Source organism: Dasypus novemcinctus, chromosome 3 (assembly GCF_030445035.2).
Source record: "Dasypus novemcinctus isolate mDasNov1 chromosome 3, mDasNov1.1.hap2, whole genome shotgun sequence".
Lineage (NCBI taxonomy): Eukaryota > Metazoa > Chordata > Mammalia > Cingulata > Dasypodidae > Dasypus > Dasypus novemcinctus.
In genome coordinates, this window is record NC_080675.1 from 899,358 (window position 1) to 918,833 (window position 19,476).

General features: G+C 42.2%; 1 long non-coding RNA gene across 6 annotated transcripts in view; it reads right to left on the reverse strand.

Moving 5' to 3' along the window:
- Positions 1-15,174, reverse strand: part of LOC101446272 (uncharacterized) — an 87,869-nt gene extending 72,695 nt beyond the window's left edge. For 4 of the 6 annotated variants that reach the window (XR_011648135.1, XR_011648140.1, XR_011648134.1 and 1 more), the window contains exons 1-6: positions 14,794-15,174; positions 11,435-11,528; positions 10,727-10,864; positions 6,461-6,578; positions 5,601-5,772; positions 4,734-4,811 (exon numbers count right to left, since the gene is read on the reverse strand). This is a non-coding gene — a long non-coding RNA (uncharacterized lncRNA). Of the gene's footprint in view, positions 1-1,435; positions 4,812-5,600; positions 5,773-6,460; positions 6,579-10,726; positions 10,865-11,434; positions 11,529-14,793 lie in introns of those variants that run through there. The other 2 variants (XR_009184280.1, XR_011648132.1) reach the window with 2 other exon arrangements.
- Positions 15,175-19,476: the final 4,302 nt, after the last annotated feature.

Here is a 19,476-nt window from a genome sequence, read left to right on the forward strand (position 1 = left end):
TAGGGGAAATGGACTTGGCCCAGTGGTTAGGGCATCCTTCTACCACATGGGAGGTCCGTGGTTCAAACCCTGGACCTCCTTGACCCATGTGGAGCTGGCCCATGCACAGTGCTGATGCGCGCAAGGAGTGCCCTGCCACGCAGGAGTGTCCCCCGCGTAGGGGAGCCCCACGCGCAAGGAGTGTGCCCCATAAGGAGAGCCGCCCAGCGCGAAAGAAAGTGCAACCTGCCCAGGAATGGCGCCACCCACACTTCCCATGCTGCTGACGACAACAGAAGCGGACAAAGAAACAAGACGCAGCACATAGACACAGAGAACAGACAACTGGGTTGGGGGGGGATTAAATAAATAAATCTTTTTTTAAAAAAATCTGATATTGTTCCCCATGGTCAGAGTGCTTGGCTGGTAGTCAATGACGGGTAAGACTCTCAGAGGAGGGCAACCTAAGACAGGCACAGCCACCCTGACTAAAACAAAAAGGGGGAAATGTGGGAAACAAAGGCATGTTTTTTCCATAGTAGCAAGTTACTTTCTGACCACTGGGTCATGCTGTCCCTAGAGATATACATGCAGGTCGCTAATCTCTCAGGGAAACATAATATTCCAGCAGAACCAGGACTTGATAGTATGAATAACCTGGGCAACAAGATTTATGACTATATTTGTTTCAGTAACATAATAGAACATCTTGAGCTTTGGTTACTATCTTATCCACTGTGCACTGTGTTTTCAAAAATGAAATAATGGGAATAGTTAGCTAAAATAGTTGCTGGTTCTCACGATTGCTTGGGGTATATAAAAAAGCCCCTAATATTAATAAACTTGTCTGATGAGCTTGAGGCTTCAATGCTCTCAGATCCCCTGATCCCAATCTCTCTTTATCTTTCACTCCCAATACCCTTCGTGTCCACGACTCCAACAGATGGAAAATTGGAATATCAAAGGCCAAAGACCTCATAAGCTAAGAAAGGCATTTGTCTTACAGATTAAACCAAATACTAAGACTATTCTTTAACATGGCTGATTGGTACCAAGAAGAAGTAATGCTGGAGAACCTCAAAAGCCTCCAAACTTGGACGTACAGCTAACTCTGAAGGACAGGATAAGTGTTGGGACCAAAGTGGAAAACCAAATCAATTGGCGAAGAGTCTGCATAAGAAACAGCAGAATGCTCAGAGCTCCTATTCTCTAAAACCAGGGCACTCACTCCACCACCCTTGCAAAAGATGGGTGGTTCCTGTCTGGGGAGGTTCTGGGCTTGGTAAAGCCAGACACTAGGGTAGAGAAGTGACTGAATGAAACTCTGCAAGCTACTTAACAGCAAGACCCAGGGGCAGGGGACTAGATTCTTTTTGACTGATCAAACAGTATTATTGTAATTATACATTAACTACAACCTATAGTTTACATTAGGGTTAACTCTTTGTTAGTACTATTGACTTTTTAAAATCAATTTTATTGATACATATTCATAAAGGATTCAATCCATCCAATGTGTAAAATCAATGGTATTTGGTATAATCACAGTTGTGCATTTATCACTTCAATCATTAGTAGAACATTTCACTTTTTAAACTATGTATGCACTACTACTTTGGATGTAAATTTCTCTTTTGGTATTTATTTTCTATAAAGTAACATGTCATATATATTAATAACCAAAAGAGTTCTTAACTACATTGGATCCTACAGTATGCATCTTTTAGAAACCAGATATTTTCGATTTAAAGCTGTGAATAGCTTTCATCCTATTACATAAATCATTGCCTACAGAGCATTCCAATTTACAGGTGTACCATGACTTAATCATGATGAATCCTCTAATTTACATTCAGGACATGTCCACTTATTTTTAACAGACTGAACAGTACAATATTCTTAACATGAATTTTCCCTTCATATTATATCCTTGTAGTATCTTAATGACTATTTCAGTAGGAAAAAATTTCTAAAAACAAAATTCCAGGTGAAAAAAAAATGAAAGCAAAAATTAGGGATTTTAGTATTCACTGCCAAATTGTGGTATATAATTTAATTTTCTCCACTCCACTTTTTTTTTTTTTTTTTTTTTAGCAACTGACAATATTTATTAAAATAACTGACTTACACGATGGTAAGGACCAGGAAGGAATGAGGGTCCAACAGTGAGCCCCTGATACTAATGACTAGGCTTGTGAGCCTATATGCCTGAAATAATAACAAGGCCTAGAGCAGCACTGTGCCTGGGAGTTTCCTCCTGACAGTCTTCATGTTACTCAAATGTGGCCAGTCTCGAAGCCAAACTCAGCATGTAAATGCAATGCATTCCCCCCAGCATGGGACATGACACCCAGGGATGAGCCTCCCTGGCACCGAGGGATCACTACCAAGTACCAGCTGATGATGCATCTAGAAAATGATCTTGAATTAAAGGTTCAATGTGGACCAGCAGAATATAATAACAGGAGTTATATAATAACATATAATAACATATAATAACAGGAGTTTAAAATGCTGTTTGACCTAATGTAAGGGGGAAATGGAAAGGAGAAATGAGTTTATATGGCTATGAGTCTCTAAAAAAGAGTCTGGAGGTTGTCAGAAGGATTGCCCTTATGCACACCTGAGCAGAGTCTCAGAGACAGATAAAGTAGATACAACCCCAGGTATTGGTTCTTTTGAGGGCTAAAGAGACCCACAGGTTCTATGGTCATGGCAGATGGGGTTCACTGCCATGTCAGTTGGCCCTTCTTTGGAGCTGGTGTTTCTGCGTGATGGAGCCAGACACAGATGGGATCTCTTTTCACAAGACTTTCATGCTACTTTACTGGAATTGTAGTTTGTGTTGGGGTTTAAGATACATTTAGGGGATTTGAATCTCTGGACTGACAATATGATAGCCAGGCCCTGAGCCTCAATAGACTTCAACTCCTGCACTCTGATTTATTGGACTTACCCCACTCAGCTAACATGGAGTTGAAGAATGTCAACCACCACACCATGGAGCCTAGAGTGCCTACAACTGAAAGCAGGAGGATTGCATCCAGCATCCATGTGGAATCTAAGCCTCCTCTTGACATAGATGTGCAATGGACACAACCAATCCAAGGTCTACAGAGAAAATGTGGCATTGGTGTGGGAAAAGTGGCCATGGTGGCTGCTGGGTGCGGGGAATGGGAGGAAGAGATGAGATGTGGAAGCGTTTTCGGGACTTGGAGTTGTCCTGGGTGGTGCTTCAGGGACAATTACCAGACATTGTAGATCCTCCCAGGGCCCACTGGATGGAACGTGGGAGAGTATGGGCTATGATGTGGACCATTGACCACGAGGTACAGCGGTGCCCAGAGATACACTTACCAAATGCAATGGATGTCTCATGATGATGGGAGAGAGTGTTGCTGTGGGGGGAGTGGTGGGGTGGGGGCAGTGGGGTTGAATGGGACCTCATATTTTTTTAATGTAATATTTTTTTAAAAATGAATTAAAAAATTAAAAAAACAACAACTGACTTATGCATCTGTAATGGTGACTTCAACCTCTACTCCTGGTTCAATACTGATGGAAGTAATCTGCTTAACAATCTCAGGAGGACTGTGCAGGTCAATGAGTCACTTGTGGATCCTCATCTGGAAACGTTCCCAAGTCTTTGAACCTTCGCCACGAGGAGTTTTCCTTGTAGTGACTCTTAGAGTCTTGGCAGGCATCCGAATCCGTCCCTTCACTCTGAGGTTCTTTTCCTTTGCGCCTCTAATCAAGTCGGCACACACCTTCTCCAGAGACTTCACATCGCGGCTGCTCAGGGCGATTCTAACCCGGTGAATCGCCACCCCTGGCTCCACGGGGGTATTTCTGGTGTCCTTAAAGGCCACGGCTGCGGCGTGGCTTCCTGACCGACTTGTTCCTCGGAGAGAGTGAACAGCGGCGAGTCAGGAGGACCGGGGAGCCGAAAGACAGCTGCTGCAGCGACCGGGGTTTCCTCGAAAAAAGCACTCCACTTCTTTTAATTAACTATTTATTCTCATCTCCTGAACACATGTATAATGCTTTGATTATGTCTTTATTACAGACCACATACAACAAAAATGCAGAAAAATAATCAAGGTCAAGGACCAATCACTTTCAGCTGATGTTTACACAAGTGTGAGACTTTTTGTTTATGAAGTAGAAGCAAAGAAAAGGTTTGTTGTTTTTTTTCAAAAATTTTCTTTAAATGTCAGGTAAAGGCCAAACTGATCACCCAAAGAAGTCAAACTGACCGGGTTGAGAGATCCAGGCGGAGCCAACTGTCCGTGGTGCTGAAGGGGAGAGGTTTGCCGGGGTCCAGTCGGGGACTGGCCAAATTGATTCAAACCCGTGAATATATGCAAATACTTAGATCTGAACACCTTCATGGAATCAGAGAATAAAGAGCAAGTTCATTTTTACTAATTTTAAGTCATTTTAGCACAACAAATAAAAGAACCTGAAGAACCTGCTTTGAATCTTCTGACTGTAAATGAATCATTTTCATTCACAGGAGCCAAAGAAAGGCACTGTTAAATTAACCTATGGTTTCTTGACCTAATCTTTTCATCCTCCTCCCTTCTTCTCTGGTTTTAGCGCTAAATGCTTTCCATTTTCTCGAGTGAGTGGTTATGACACTGGCTGCTGGCCCGAGGAACAAAATGAGGCAGTAAATGTAATCTTGTAGTACATTAGGGATCCTCTAGTACAAAAGACCATGGTTTAGTGCAGGGATTTCTTTCACAACTCACCAGGTTGTGACGTTATCCGGGGCATCATCTGGTTTGGCACATTGCCAGGGATCATTGTTGGGTCAGGCAGAGAACCATCTAGGGTGAAAGAGAGTTAGAAAAGCATCTTTGAGTCATCTGATGTTACCTTAAACAAACAAAACCCACAAAAAAATCCCCCACGAAGTATCTTTAAGAATCCCTTGGAGAATTCAGTCTGAATCTAAAAAGAATAAAGCTCTGAATTGTCTATGAATTCATAAGGTAATACATAATCTTGGCTATCTACTAGTTAATTCATCAGGTCAAGAAAACTTCTATAACCAGAACACTGAGACGGCCAGCTGTAAATGTAAGCTACTGGATATGTAACTTTAAATGATGCTCCTAGAAAATGAATAGTCCTTTATTTAGCCTTGAGATATATAGTGTTAAGAAGAAAAAAGTGACAATGTAACATGATATTCTGTGTGTAGGAAGTAAAAATTCTTCCATGGGGACCACTAAATTTGGTCAGTCTGCCAACATTTATTGGCAGCATACCACACTGCAAATCAGTGAGTGTCAAAGAAAGCCCGATTATCAGGAGATAGCTGAAATCTGTGGGTTATCATTTATGTATGTATGTATGTATGCTGTTTTTACCATTTTTTAAGAGTCACTATGAGAGAACAGATTTGGGGTCTAAAAAGGATGCCAGATTATCAAGAAGTATTAAGTACCATGGCCAGAAATCTTAAACATACCTTTTGGCTAGTGTTTTTACTGTGGATGAGTTGTTTTCTTGGCAAATGCAAAGCATCATTCACAAATTGAACAGTAATTACACAAGTTTATGTAAATTAATGAATTTTTAAAAGATGCATAAATATAACAAAAAGCACTTACTAGAAGTCATTCCTGGCTGTGGCTGCCCCATGGTGGGCCCTGGGTTTATGGAAACTGGTGCTATGCCTGCATTTCGCAGCACGCTCTGTTTCTGTAATCTAGTCCTTCGTTTTTCTTCTAGTTCTTTCTGGATCTTATACATCTTCTCAGCTAGAAGGTGGTAGTATTCCTCCTTTTCATATTTTGGAAGCAAAATAAGAGCCATGAGGATTGGGGAAGGAACTACCAGAAGGAACTACAAGCAAGTAACAAAGAAAAAAAAAGAACTAAGACCAGATACTAGCTTCATTAAGAGAGTAAGCAGTAACTAACTTACTGGGAAGAATCTATCGGATGATTCTAAACATGAGTTTGTGTTTGGACTGATCAGATGACCAGCAACTTTATTCTGAACCTCCACAGTAAAGCATTACATCTCAAAGTAGATTGACTAAATCCACGCAGGCAACCTAAAGGATATGGAAGAAGCATGCTACCTTTTGAAGAGCATATTTAGAGAAGAAAGTTCAACTCATGGAGAGAAACTGGACTACTGCTTAAGATGAACACACTAAGCAGCTGATTCACTGCATTCTGGTGAAAACAGCACAGAGCTAGTAACAGCCTCGCCACTTTCTGGGTTGACAGAAGGACAACCTAGATAATATAGTGCCTCATAAGTGCACCGTATTAAAAGAAGAACTTAAGATGCATGATGGCACACTTTAAGAAAATTGCTCTTATCTTCACTGAGCACCAAAGACGGGATAGCTAAAGGGTCTCCGTCTCTGAAGCACACTATTGCTTGCAAATATTACAGAACAGGGATAAATTAATAGGGTCTATTTCTGACTACATACAGAAAAAAAAGAGATCCTCACTAGGTTATTTGCAGATTCGTACATGTCCCCTTCCACTCTCCGGGCATATGCAAAGAGGTTTTCCATCCGTCTATCTTGTAAAGCAGCAGGATCCGTAGTAGGAAATATGGCTTGAACACTAGGAACAAAAAATCCAACCACTGTAATATCATGCCAGCTTTCCATTCATATCATGGCAGGTGCAATCCTTTTAACTTTTTCCTGATTAATATTTTCTCACTTTTATACAATGAATATATTGAGTAAAAGGAAAAATAATGGAGGCTGGAGTATGCTGAAACATAAAACAATACTAACCAAGATGATGCTGTCTCTTTGCAGGGAACAGAGAGTTTTACTGATCAGAATGTAAGAAACTACTGTATAAAAATATTCTCTGGTCCTTGTTATTCTAAATGTTATATAGAGCAAAAAAAATTTGTCAGTTATCAACTAGCAAGAGCCTTCAATTCCTTTACTCTCCTAAATTTACTCAGTTTAGTTCAAGAACTTAGATCAAGAACAAAGAAAAAAAAAAAACAAGTGGAAGGGGCAGAAGTGCACATTAATTCTGCTAGAATCAAAGTTGCTCACTCTTTTACGTTGGGTGCCCTGTGTTCACACAGTACTTTAAAGGGACCAGGTGGAGATGCTATCAATGAAGGTTACAAGAATAAATGAATCGGCAGAGAAGTGCTAAGCTTATAATAAACTTGTTTTTTGTACTGTAGCCAGGAATTGAACCAGAGATCCTCACATGTGGGAAGCTGGCATTCAGCCACTGAGCTACATTGGCCTCCAAGTTGGTTTTCTCATTTGTTTTTGTTTTTTTTTTTAGAGACGTCACTGGGAACTGAACTCTGGACCTCCCAAGTGGGAAGCAGGTGCTCAACCACTTGAGCCACATCTGCTCCCATAAGAAACTTTTTTTTTATATCCCCCCACCGTGGCCCTTTGCATGTTATCTGCTCTCTGTGTCCATTTGCTGTGCATTTTTCTGTGTCTGTATTTATTTTATTTCCCCTCCCCCCTTGTGGCTTGCTTGCTGTCTGCCCTCCGTGTCCATTCGCTATGCGCGCTTCTGTATTTTTGCTTGTCTCCCTTTTTTGTTGCGTCACCTTCCTGAGTTGGCTCTCAGTGGTGCTTGCGGGCCAGGCGGCCCTCTGGAGCGTGGTGACCCCGCCTTTGCAAGGAGGCCCCAAGGCGCGAACCCAGGGCCTCCCATGTGGGAGACGGGAGCCCAACTGATTGAGCCACAGCCACTTCCTCCAAAATAAACTTTTAAAGTCAAGTCGAATAAGTGATCCCAAATAATCTACCTGCTCTGTAAATTACATAACATTTTCTAAACAAGTTATCACAAAATAATAGTATGTTTTGGCTATCCTTTATTAATATATTTCATTAAAATCTGAGTTTTCACTTTGTCAAATTCCATTTCTAGCACTATCATTTTAGAATTCAGTAATGAAATTCAAGTATAATTGGTTAGCTAATGTAACATAAAAATAAATTGAAAAACTAAAAGCTAGGCCATATGGTTCCAAGCCAAAAACAAATGTGTTTGGAACAAAGGAGGCCCCTCTAATTAAATGGAAGCAAAAAGACTGCTCCGAGTAAAAAAATGATGCATGTAGTTTAGATACAAAAGCCCTGTAAATCAGTGAGATCCAAGTTCTACTTTTATGATCTTGAATGCATATTCATTTTACGACTCTATACGCTTCCCCTTTCTTCTGACAAGATAAAAGACAGATACTTTTGAGGAAGGGTACATGGCATGTATCAACTTCAAATCAAATAATAGAGAAGACATTTCACAAATGGTTACTATCCGTACATCTGGAAGACGAAGTGACCAGAGAGTCCACCCTACCTGATTCAACTTGTCAACACCATAAAAGCTCAACCAGAATGTAATTAACACTGTTGAATTGCTGATTTGAAGGCGGTTTAAGAGAGGAAATTTTAGGTTGTGTATATGCCAAAAAGTCTTAAAACTGTTTTGAAGCTCACAATTTTGCTTAAAAAAAAAAAAAAATCAAAACCAAACAAACAAAAAAACATCGCTGGTCATCATATTGCTGATAATGTGTCATCACAGAATGCTAGAAAATTCAGAACTCCTTTGTCTTCTTGTAAAAGGAATATGCAGGACTTATCTTTAAATTGGACAACTCTTTTTAAGTATACTGCCATGAGACAATAAAACTTCCGGTTCTGGTACCAAAAAAAAAAGGTGGGAAACCTAACACCTAACATTGTCTCATCAAGATTAACATCAGTGTAAGAATATGGAGAAGCATGGGAAAAGTACAATCGGTGTGACCTCACAGACTGGTTAACAGCAACACTGTATCCTCGCATCAGTGCCAAAGCTGTGCTGTGTTGGTAACGGAGGTGTTTGGAAAAGCACGAGATGCATGCTATGGACCACGACTGGTGGGAGTAGTCTGGCGATACTGTCTCATAATCAGGAACAAGTGTTCCCCCAGGCTGTGGAGCTGTCTGGGAAATCTACACATCTGTAGGGCTGTTTTGCAAGTTCACAATATCTGTAACAAAAATATATTAAAAAAAAAAATAGTATGGGTTGGGGGGAAAATACACCAAATGGACTAAGGACTATGGTTGGTAGTAATATTTTGACGATGTTCTCGCATAGTTTGTAACAAATATTTCACAACAGTGCAAAGAGTTGGTGGAGGGGCGATGTATGAGACCCCTGTGTGATGTTATATATGTTTATTTTGTAAGTTCACAATCTTTACTATACACCTATTGTTTATGCATGTTCACGTATGAATGATATACCTCAATAAAAAATTAAAAAATTAAAAAAAAGATTAACATCAATGATGAAATCAACAACAATGGTGCAAAGTCATACTGTTAGCATGTACACAGATACGACGTGGCTCCAGCGACTGGGCTCCTGTCTACCTGTGGGAAGTCCAGGGTTTGATTCCCAGGGCCTCCTGGTGAAGGCAAGCTGGTGCAAGCAGAGTGCTGGCCCACAGGGAGAGCTGGCACAGTAAGACGACGTAACAAAGAGATGTAAAGTGGAGACAATAAGAGACACAGCAGACCAGGGAGCTGAGGTGGCGCGAGAGATTGAACACCTCTCTCCCACTCAGGAAGGTCCCAGGATCGGTTCCCGGTGCCACCTAAAGAGAGAAGACAAGCAGGCAGCGAAGAATGCATAGAGAATGGACACAGAGAGCAGGCACAGGGGCAGGGGCGGGGTGTTGTCAGGAAATAAATCTTAAAAAATAACGACAAAAATGGTTATTTCACATCTGTGGTCTCTTCCTCCCAAAAGCCACAACCACAGTCTAATTGAGAAAAAAAACATCGAATTTCAACTGAAGGGCGATGACACAAAATATCTGACCAGTACTCCTTAAAAGATCATCAAAAAACAAGAAAAGGCTGAGGAGGCTACACAGCCAAGAGGAGCTTAAAGAGAAATGACAATCTAAATGTAATGTGAGGGAAGCGGACTTGGCCCAGTGGTTAGGGTGTCCGTCTACCACATGGGAGGTCCAAGGTTCAAACCCCGGGCCTCCTTGACCCGTGTGGAGCTGGCCCAGGTGCAGTGCTGATGTGTCCGCCCAGGGCAAAAAAAAGTGCAGCCTGCCCAGGAATGGAACCTCACACACAGAGAGCTGACACAACAAGATGACACAACAAAAAGAAACACAGATTCCCGGTGCCACTGATAAGGATAAAAGCGGTCACAGAAGAACACACAGCAAATGAACACAGAGAGCAGACAACTGGGGGGGAGGGGAGAGAAATAAGTAAAAAATAAATCTTTGAAAAAAAATGTAATGTGAATCTAAAGCTTCTTTAAAAAAATAATAAAATAAAATAAAGTAATGTGTTATCTTGGGTGGGATTCTAGAACAGAAAAAAGACATTAGGTAAAAACAATATCTGAATAAAGTATAGATTTTAGTTAGTAATAATGCATTAATATTGGCTCATTAATTGTGACAAATTTAACACACCAATGTAAAATGTTAATAGGGGAACTGAGTGTGGGGTATATGGGAACTCCCTGTACTATCTGCAGTTTTTTTGTAAATCTAAATCTATTCTAAAATAAAAACGTTTATCTAAGGGAAAATAAGAAAAAGAAGCCATAAAAGCAGACATAACAGTAGCAACAGCCAAGCTATGGAAATACCAGTAATATTCCTCTGGTGGGTAAAATGCACTGCAGAGTTAGTTGGAAGCATATTCACGTAACTCTTTCTGAGTAAGACATGCCCACAATCTTACAGTCTGTGAACAAGATGATTTCTAAGATCCTGAGTAATATTTTCATGCCATGGTTGCCGAATTCCAGTATTCGATGGTTGAGGTGCTGCTGGCACAGAACCCAGGGAGGCCACACTGGAATTTTCACTCATCATTGGGCTTTAAAAAAGGAATCGTAAAACAGTTTTAAAAATAATTATAAAAGGGTAGGAGAAAGATCTTATTTAAATAGAGCTGACAGTGATTACTGCACTGGACCCAAAATACCGTGAGGAACCTATGCACATAAAGAAATCTGGGTGAGAAAGGGTATGTGATCAGTGTATGTATGTTTGTTGTTATGTGAGGGAAAGCGATAAACCACAACACCTCTAGGTGGAGAGAAGGATGGAAGTCTAGTGAGTTATAAATTCACCTTAAGCTGTCACTTTAACACAGCTTATCTCAGGAAACACCCCCTTGGGTAATAGATGAATTCTTAACACTGGAATAGAGCAGACTCATTTTTAAAGTAGCTGCAACCCTGCAACTTCCAACTGTATTTGAGAAAATATAATTACTACAGATAACTGACACATTTCAAATAAGGTTATATGGATAGACTAAAATATGGAGCCAAATACTCTGTTTTCAATCAACAAGGATATTCTTCAAATCAAGAAAACTAAATTTAAAAACTCAAATTTGGAACTTAACAAGCATTTGAAATGTGACATAGATAAAACTTACTTTTGAGAATTTATGGCTGAAGGCATCATCGAGTCAGAAAAAAGATTTGGTGTTTGAACCCCTACACCTCCATTCACTCCCATAGGACTAGCACCTAAGTTAAAAACAACAAAAACACAAAAAAGAGAATATTTTAAATAGCAGTAATTAAAAGAAAAAAAAAAAAGAAAAAAGGAAGAGCTATAAAAACACTAGAAGAAACATCACAAGTTTTTATCCTTTCGAAGACCCCAAACTCAGAAGCCACGGAGGACAGTATCTGTACATTCCAGTAGGAAATCAATACATGAAACAATGTACACCAAGCCAAGAGGAAAATGACACATCAAAAAAAAAAAAATTTTAGCAACACGTATATAAATGCTGATGTTATGTGTGTTTACAAACTGGTAAGAAAAAGATGAATGATCCAAAAGGAAAGGAACAGAACTTTACAGAAAAATACAACTTAAAATATATATGCTCTAATGTATTTGCAGTTAAGGTAAAACTTAAAACATTTTTCATATATTTTAATTGTCAGAAACTTCTCAAATTTTGAGGATACCAAGTGTACTGGAAGAGTATGGAGTAAGAAGCATTTTCAACCAAAATTCATAGGTTTGTAGACGGACACAATGTCCTGAGAGGGTTATTTGGCAATTGTTAACGAATAAAAAGGTTGTGGACATATTTTGACTAAAGATTTCTACTTCTGATAATCTTAAAGTTTTATAGCAACAGATACTTGTGTGATAATGTTAAAAGAAGCAGAAAACCAGAACCCAAATTAAGGGACTTAACTACTGACAGGCACAAACTTTCATTAGCATAAAATTGTGCGTATGAACACAGGCACCTAAGAACAGCGCCTCTTAGAGGGATGCGAGGCAGTGTCTGGGTTTTGTGAAACACTTGTTTTTTACTGACTCCTGCTCCTCGATGGCTTGAATAGTTCTATGTGCACATATTACTTCCGAAAACTTTAATGAATGTTGTTTCTCTAAATGAAGAAAGATACTCTTGCCTTCATTCAGCCAAGCTTCCTTAAGTGCTTGGGTAGAACTCTCTATTTAACAACAGGCCAGCTTTCTGAAACATAGTTGCTAGAAGTATTCCTGAAATATATTGTGTCATCCACAATTCTGTATTTGTCACTGTAAAGAACTCCATGTGTAGATATTCCTTTACAGAAAAGTTATTTGTTTGAAGGCAAGAATAATAGTGCAATTAGGTAAAAGAAAAAGTGAATACTCTCTATTATGAAGTTTCTTATGTTACTACGTGAAAACAGCACAGCATTCCAAAGCCTCCAAGTCGACTTAATACCGGGCATATGATTGCAAGCAATGACTCAATCTTAACTTGAGAAGGAATAACCTTACGCAAGCTGGTTTTCTAAAAAAGATTTATTTTATTATTTCTCCCCTCCCATTCCCCCCTATCCCCCCATTGCCTGCTCTCCGTGTCCGTTCGCACTCTCATTAGGCGGCTCCAGGAGCCGATCCTGGGACCTTCCAGGCTGGGAGGCAGGTGGTTAGTCTCCTGCACCGCCTCAACTCGCTGCTCCTCCGCAGCCTCTGATCCGCTCTCCTCTGTGTACCTTGCCGCAGCATCTTGCTGCCCCAGCTTCTTCGCCACTGGCCGGCGCTGGGCGTCATTCCCACGCAGGGCGGCACTGCTGCACAGGCCGTCATTCCCACGTGGGCCGGCACTTTGCATGGGCCATCTCGCTGCGTGGGCCAGCTTGCCCTCACCAAGAGGCCCCGGGCATCGGGCCCTGGACCCCCCATATGGCAGACAGGAACCCAACTGGTTGAGCCACATCCGTCTCCCATACATAAGCTCGTTTTTAAGAAAAGAGTGAGCATTCACTTGAGAAGTCAAAAATGAACACAAAAAGAATTAAGAGAACCTAAAAAAACAGCAAGAGAATAGATGCGGTTTGATCCAGTTTACGTCCCCGCAGATCTTCTGCAGCTCATTTAACGTGCAGTTTTGTGGTGTTAGAGGAGGTGGCGAGGGCTTGATGCCCGTATCGATAAGCTATTTTAGAAAGCTGAAGGGCGGTTTAGTTTGCACCTTTTCGGGGGCGATTTGTAGTCCTCACTGTTCTAGATCGTGGAGTAACACTTTAAAACCGTTTGTTAGGTGATTTTGATTAGGGTGTGCTATGAGAATGCTATCCATGTAGTGGATGATTTGGCAGTAAGTTTGCAATGGTAACGTGGCATTGCCCACGAAATTTTGACATAGAGGGGACAGTTTTTCATGTTTTGGGGGAGGATTTTCTATTGGTACTGTTTAGTGGGTAGAGCACGGTTAACTGCCGGAACTGTGAAGGTGAAATATTGGCGATCTTGTTTATGCAGTGGGATGGAAAAGAAACAATCTTTTATGTTTATGATAAAAATATAACCATTTTTGTGTACAGCTGAGGGATGAGGAGATCTGGTTGTGGTGAGCTCATTGTTTCCATGAGAGTTGACGGCTTGTGAGTTATGAAGAAAGCGCCATTTGCTCGTTGTTCTGTTTTTTTGTATAATAAATGCAGGAGTTTTCTGGGGCTGGCCCTGGGCTCTGTGAGCTTAAGGTTTGGCTGTTGTTGGACAAGGGTTTTCTTACTTTGACATTTAGAGCACTGGGCAGAAATCATACCTCGTAACACTCGCTGCGGGCTTCTGCGATGCTTTGTTTTAATTGAACAGTTGGATTCCCTTGGTTTGCACTAATTTTAAGTCTGCTGCGAGGCTCTGGCTGAGGGGAGGCGGGGGAAACCCGGCCCTGGAGGGAGGGGCGAGCGGGGGGGAACGGAGGGCAGGCTCCCCCCGCGCCCCCCACGCCTCCTCTGGGCCCACGGCGAGCGCGCGCAGCCCGGGAGATCCGCCGGAAGGGCCCGCGCGCGCCCAGAGTTGCTGCCGCCGCCACCCCGGGGACACCGTCCCACCCACCCCTGGCCACCACCGGAGCCCCCGGCCCCGCCGCCGCCACAGGCCGCCCCGCCGGGGACCCCGGGGAGGGGGACGCGCGGCGCGCGGGGCGGGGGTCCGGCGGCGGCGGGGGGCGCGCCGGGGAGGGTGTGCGGCCCTTGTGTCAGGGCCGGGGCTGGGGGTCCCCGGAGCCCCCAAAGGCAGCGCGCGGGGCTGGGGCAGGGGCGAGGCCGGGAGGGCGCGCGTTGCCCGTGAACTCTGCGGCGCATGCGCTCTAGCAGGGCAGCGCAGGCCCGGGGGTCGCGCAGAGACGGTGGAGAGCCCGGGTGGGCGCGGCTGTGGGTCCCAGGACTGGCCACGGGCTGCCCTGGCGCTGGACGTGCCTCCTCCCGGGGGCGCGGGGGGCGCGCAGCGGGCGCAGGAGGGGAGCTGCCCGCGGGGGCCGCTTACCCGAGTGTGGACGGCGGGGGCGTCGCGGCTGGGGTGAGGGTTAGGGTCTCCACCTGTTGAACGAGGGGCTCTTGGGGTGCGACGAGGGAGCTACACTCGCTCCGGCCGGGTCGGGCGCGCTCTGTGAGGAAGCGGCGGCGGTGCCTCCCGGCTTCCCGGCAGCGCTGGTGGGTGGGGGGCTCCCGGGAGGGCGGGGACCCTGGCTCCGTGCCCCGCGCCATCTTTTGGGTGCGCCCCTGCAGGGTGAGGCCGCGTAGGGAAAACAGGAACAGGACTACATAGGAAGTAGGAATTGCAAGCGCCTTCAGATAGATAAGTGACTTAGGACTGCTGAAAGAAGAGTGTAAGCAACTGAGGGCTGCCCCTAAGGAGAGCGTGAACGACTCAGGGCGGCTCCGAGGAGAGCGCCGGTAAATGACGCGGGGCTGCCCACAAGAAGGGGCCTGGAAGAAGAAACATAGATGCGCCCCCTTCCCCTAGCCGCTGTCCGCCTCTGTGCCTGCTTGCTTGCTAGCACCCCCCCCCAAGGCTATACAAGCACCTCTTCCCTTAAACTCCGGGCTGCTCTCTCCTCTGCACCGGGATGAGACAGTGGCCCCGGCTAATGAAGCTCTCAATTGGAACTTTGACAAAGTCTGAGTCTGGTCAATATCGCTGGTCTATAACGCCCAAAAGCGTGTGGACTAGAGACTGTGCCCATCTAGTCGCTCGCAACACAGCAGGCTGAATGGTTCTGCCGCTCTCCTGCAAACGTTTGCTTTGTTTCTATGTCCTATACGGTACTACAAACCTCAAGTAAAGATAGGATGACATCATCCTAAATATTATTTTTCTAAAGAACTGACAGCCTGGAAACATACAGTAAAGAGGACTGCAACTAAGTAACTGAGCTATAAAATCTTTAGAAGAGAGTACAAAGTAAAGCAGAAGTGAGTTTCTGATAACAGTTCCAGAAATTTCCTAAGACAGTTGAAAGATAGTAACTTAACCAATAATTTAACAATGAAGAGAGAACAGGGCTCCTATAAGAAAGACTAGTTAAAGGCAAACAAGAGTGCCAAGATACATTGAAGTTTTTACAGCTTGATCATATTCAATCCATCATCTATGACATATTCATCCCAAATCTAATTATAAGAAGACAATCAGATAAAGCCAAATTGTAGCACAATCTACAAGATAACTGGGCATGTGAAAAGTCAGTGTGTGAGCAACTCTGGGATGAAAGCGAGAGCCCCTGAATGGATTGTATGAAACACGGGGCTGTACGACACAGGCAATCTAGCGGTGGAAGACGGACTGTAGTTGACAGGACAAATAACAAATATGAATACAGGGTGTTACTCAGGTGCGTTAGGGAAAATACACCAAATGTAAGGGCTATAGCTAGTAGTAATAGTTTGCTGATGCTCTTTCACAGTTTGTAATAAATGTTTCATAACAAGGCAAGGCGGTCACGGTGCGCTGTCGTATGGAACCCTATATGACGGTATGTATGCTTGTTTTGGAAGTTCGCAACTTTTACTAGACACTGTTTATGAATGTTCATGTATGAATGCTATACTTCAATAAGATTTTATGTAAAAAATGTGTGACGACTAGAGAAAGTGGGATGACTTCTAGATTAGAAGACAGAAGATATCTAACAAAATGAATGTAAAAACTTTGAAAGACTGAGTTGCAAATGGAGAAATTTGAATATAGGCTGAATATTAAATGGCATTATTGAACTAATGTTAAATTTCTCAGGCATGATAATGGTACTATAGTTTTGGAGAATAATGCTTATTATGAGGAGATATATGCTGAAACTTAGCGGTCTAGTATCAGGTGAAGCATCAGGAGGTCTAGAGTCTACATAGAAATAGGGCGTATGGTGTTTATTGGACTATTCCAATTTTTATGCAGGTTTGAAAACTTCACATTACAATTTAGAGAAAAAAACCTGCATTCATCTTTTAGAAATGGGGGAAAGAAGCCACTAGACTTCCTTTACACTTAGATCTGCAATGACTAGAAGATTTTGTCTTTGTTGGGAGATACGCAATCCTTTTTCATAGCCCTAATTTCCTGACAGATTTTTCCCTGATTTGTAATTACATATTGAATCAATCCATGCTCTTGGCAGGACCTCCAAGAATACTGCTGGGTTAAGATGGTGTAGGTGGCAAGTGTCTACGACTGACTGGATAAACAAAACGTCGCTGTGTACACATACAATGGAAGACTGTTCAGTCCTGGGAAGTTCTAATACACGCTACTAGAGAATGCACCTGGCAAACATTATGGCAATTAACCAAGAAAAAAATTGTGTTCTAGTAAACTCCATTATTAAACTCTCTCTATATATAAAGTACAAATACTTTACGATTGTGCTATTATGAACTAAACATATTATGTAAACTCATGGAGTTAACGATTAGAATATAGGCCATCAGAAAATAGGAGGGTAGAGAATGGAAAGCCGAGGGTTAATCTGTGCAGAACTGGTAAAAAGGTTGTAAATCTTTGGAATCTTAGAAATAGTGAAAGTGTATCACAGAGCTATTATGTGTGTTATGACAGTGGTTGAAAAGTTAACTCTAAGGTCTGTATATTACTAGAAGGAAAGCTAAGAAATTTAACATGGGACTGTGTAACAGTGAAACCTCATGCAAAATATGAATTTGGGTGATACTGCATATGTAAGACTTTTTTACAAAATATAAATACAAATATGCTAGAGAGAAGAAAACAGAATAGAAGTTATGCACGGCAAGGGAAACAGATTGAGAGGTGATGATGTTGTGTTGTTGCTGTTTTTTGTTTTATTATTACTATTATTGGAATAATGAAAATGCTTTAAAAATGACTGAAATGATGAATGCGCAATTATGTGATTATACCAAATACCACTGATAACTGGTCACTCAAAGTAATTACTTAACAAGTTAGCACTGCTTGTTATGAAAGAGCAAAAAAACTCAGTTAAGTTGCTTTATAGAAAAAGGCATAGAAATTTATCTAAGTTCCTGACTGGGTGAAAACAAGAAATAATCCATTTTTGAGACAGTTTCAGGAATTAAATAAATGATGAACAACAATGACAAAAAGGTAGGAATGAAGAAAATTTAAGTATATTAAAGTAGAAATAGTTTGGCAGTGAGTGCTAACACTATTACCTAAAATAGTCATAGCAGTGACTGCAAAATCTGACTTAAAAACCTGACGGCAAGAACCAAAAGCTCCATGTCACTACCTGGCATTTTATATGCAAATTATTAAAAGGAAAAACAGATATTGGTGGGACCCAAAGGATTACCTTTCACTCTCTAGACTTTCAATGTGAGAGAACATAACTACCAACCTGTTTATGAAAATAGTATATATATCTCATTCGATTTTTAGATCATGTGACTCAAAATGTGCTTTTAACAAATCAGTGAAGGACAAAGAAAAAGAAAAATGCCTGGACAGCCACGCTTGTCCCTGGCTGCGCCCTGCCTTCTCACCAGGGAGGGAGGTCTCTAGCCCCCTCTGCTGGTGGCCACCGGCTGGGACTGCACCCAAGGCTGCTTCCCTCGAGGGTGGGGGGTGGGCGCCCCCGCCATGGGGCTGATTCACAGTTTTTGCAGCTTCTCCAACTTCCTGCTCTTTCCTGAATGCTGCACGTTACCCCACGACCTCCCGAGCCCCACAACAGTTGCTCTAGGAAGAAGCCTACTGTTTCATGGAAGAGGTGGTGAGCCCGCTGCTCCTTGCACAGCGTCTTCCCAGCAGTTCTGGCAGTTGGATTTTAAGCATTGGGAGGTCCTTGTTCCTCAACCAGAAAGTGGTAAAAGTACAAACTTACATGAGACTCTAATAAGTGAAGGGTGAATCTGATAATTCAATTTTGTAATTATGAATTGTTTTATAATGATAGAAAGAACAGATTTCCATTAGACCACAATAAGTGGAGAATGAATTTTCAATTGTTTGGGTAAACATTGTTTGGGTAACAGCATAATAAAAGTAAGTACTACTAACAAGCAAATGAGAGGGTATATAATTAAAAAAATACTTGATTAATCCTAAAGAAGGAAAGAAGGGAGAAAATAGGGCAAATAATAGTTGGAAGATAGTATGTTTCAACCCCAATATGTCAGTAATTACAATAAATGTACTAAAAAACTCAAGTAAGAGACGAATATTGTCAGACTGAATTTTGAAAAAGAAAACCCTGAAAAGTGTAAGTGAAAGGATGGAGAGAGAGAAATCATGAAAACATTGACCAAAAGAAATCTGGCATAACTCTACTAATGTCAAAGAAGATAAGCTTTAAGTTGAGAAGCACAACTAGAGACAAAGAAGAGGTCGATAGATAAAAGGATAAAAGGATACATCAACTAGGAATATAGCAATTCTAAACTGTATGTACCTGTGGCAGTTTGGCATTGTTTATGAATTCCAAAAATAGAGAGTGCATTATGTTTGCAACCTGGTCTGGCATGATTAAATTATGATTAGCGCTTTGATTGGGCCATGTCAGGGAGGGGACTCAAAGGGAAAACTACACGGCAGGGAAGAGAGCTGGAGCTTTGATGCTGGCGTTCTGAGCTGGAGCCGGGGAAGCAGCCCAGGAAGTGCAGGGGGAGAGTACAGAGGATGGAGATGGCTCTCTCGACGCGGCAGAGGCCCCGGGAAGAGCCGCTCACCTGAGAG